This window comes from Triturus cristatus, chromosome 4_1 (assembly GCF_964204655.1).
Source record: "Triturus cristatus chromosome 4_1, aTriCri1.1, whole genome shotgun sequence".
NCBI classification, from domain to species: Eukaryota; Metazoa; Chordata; class Amphibia; order Caudata; family Salamandridae; genus Triturus; species Triturus cristatus.
The window spans coordinates 137,323,204-137,325,703 of NC_140585.1; the positions used below are offsets into that span (position 1 = coordinate 137,323,204).

Consider the following 2,500-nt stretch of genomic DNA (forward strand, 5'->3'; position numbering starts at 1 on the left):
AAAATGGTATCAAGCCATCTTTATCATCAGCAGGACACGGAAAGAGGCACCAAGTCTCCTAACCAAGTTCAACCACACTCTGCAACTTAACCATTGCACTACAAATTAGGCAACGGGGGCATCAGCAAAGGCAGCCAATGTGCCGATCCTTTATACATTTTTTGTAGTACTTTTCTTACTCGGAGGCAAAATCAGCACTTTAACTGCCCAAATCATACAGACTTTACACATGTAGCACTCTATGCACACATAGGCACACACCTTGCAGTTCTTCTACACACACTTAAGCTAAAAACCCATTCTGTCACGTCAAAATTCTGCAAACCTATTACATATTCAGTGCGTCGGCATAGAAGCACTTTTTAATGCCACTAAAATGCACAAGTAGTTAGACTGAAGATGCAACCTGAATGAGTTTACAGTATGTACTCCACTTTATTAATGATTAGTAATGAGAAAGTGAGGACTACAAGAGTATTGGAAAATACTTTTTCCACTCTGAATGTAAAGCAGATTGTGTGACCATTGGCCAAAAACGACCACGAAGGGACTCTAACCCTCAATCTTCTGATCCGAAGTCAGACGCCTTATCCATTAGGCCACGCGGTCATCCGTTCACCTGAGATGATTTTTATCATGTAGGTGGTATGCATGGATGGAGAACATATTATTAAAAAGGTATTCAGGTTTACATCCCATAGTGTTCTTTCAGCTCTTTTCTCTGGAAGCACTTTTTTGGAATCTATATATTGAGTATTTTATGAGTACTATATGCTTTTGTTTTCCTTTTTGCATACAAACCTCTTTCCTCATGCGTTTAAAGCTCATTTGTATTCTCTACATAGCTCTGGAAGTTTCCAGACGTGGAGTGAAACTGTTTTGAAAGTAGGACAAATTGCTCCTTCCTGCATATGCTAATTTTTCACACTCACATAGGTTGTATACGTTTTATGAATCCTGGCTTGACCTATTCAAGTAGCTGAAAGCCTGTCACCACCTCTAGAAACAAGATTCACACCAATCCAATTCAAATAATTTTTTCCAAAGGAATATGTTCTGGCCGGTCGAAAATGCATCTCACAAAAATAGGCATTTAAAAATATACTTTGCAGTTTCAGAACACTAACATGACTGTGAAGTGTACACAAGTAAAATGGGACCGTTTCAAAGTAACTAATCCCTCATAAACTTCTGAGAAGAAGCATGTAATAAATCTCCCTAATTTTCTGGAAAAGATAGAGGGAGGATTTTTGTTATCACCTCAGATGGGACTCAAACCCACAATCCCTGGCTTAGGAGGCCAGTGCCTTATCCATTAGGCCACTGAGGCACACATGCATAGCTCTTTTCTAGAGACATTATTTAAATGTATTCTATGGTCAGACACCGGTGTGTGCACACAGGGCATTTCTCACTTCTCTCTATAAGTAAACTTCCCATTTTCATCCTCTTCCATCCCCGACTTTAACGCTCTCTTCTATGCTATAATGGAGACTTTACAATTTTAGCAAGTGGAGAGAAATTGGAGAACCACTTTCGACTCCACACTTCTTCTTCACTTACTTCTTTTCTCAATATACTGGGCTTAGAAAATGGTATCAAGCCATCCTTATCATCAGCAGGACACGGAAAGAGGCACCAAGTCTCCTAACCAAGTTCAACCACACTCTGCAACTTAACCATTGCACTACAAATTAGGCAACGGGGGCATCAGCAAAGGCAGCCAATGTGCCGATCCTTTATGCATTTTTTGTAGTACTTTTCTTACTCGGAGGCAAAATCAGCACTTTAACTGCCCAAATCATACAGATTTTACACATGTAGCACTCTATGCACACATAGGCACACACCTTGCAGTTCTTCTACACACACTTAAGCTAAAAACCCATTCTGTCACGTCAAAATTCTGCAAACCTATTACATATTCAGTGCGTCGGCATAGAAGCACTTTTTAAAGCCACTAAAATGCACAAGTAGTTAGACTGAAGATGCAACCTGAATGAGTTTACAGTATGCACTCCACTTTATTAATGATTAGTAATGAGAAAGTGAGGACTACAAGAGTATTGGAAAATACTTTTTCCACTCTGAATGTAAAGCAGATTGTGTGACCATTGGCCAAAATCGACCATGAAGGGACTCGAACCCTCAATCATCTGATCCGAAGTCAGACGCCTTATCCATTAGGCCACGCGGTCATCCGTTCACCTGAGATGATTTTTATCATGTAGGTGGTATGCATGGATGGAGAACATATTATTGAAAGGTATTCAGGTTTACATCCCATAGTGTTCTTTCAGCTCTTTTCGCTGGAAGCACTTTTTTGGAATCTATATATTGAGAATTTTATGAGTACGATATGCTTTTGTTTTCCTTTTTGCATACAAACCTCTTTCCTCATGAGTTTAAAGCTCATTTGTATGCTCTACATAGCTCAGGACGTTTCCAGACGTGGAGTGAAACTGTTTTGAAAGTAGTACAAATTGCTCCTTCCTGCATA

General features: G+C 39.7%; 2 non-coding genes across 2 annotated transcripts; both read right to left on the reverse strand.

Moving 5' to 3' along the window:
- Positions 1-536: 536 nt before the first annotated feature.
- Positions 537-609, reverse strand: TRNAR-UCG (transfer RNA arginine (anticodon UCG)). Its single transcript has one exon. It is a non-coding gene; the product is annotated as a tRNA-Arg (tRNA).
- A 648-nt stretch (positions 610-1,257) lies between these two features.
- Positions 1,258-1,330, reverse strand: TRNAR-CCU (transfer RNA arginine (anticodon CCU)). The gene has a single exon. It is a non-coding gene; the product is annotated as a tRNA-Arg (tRNA).
- Between the last annotated feature and the right edge of the window lie 1,170 nt (positions 1,331-2,500).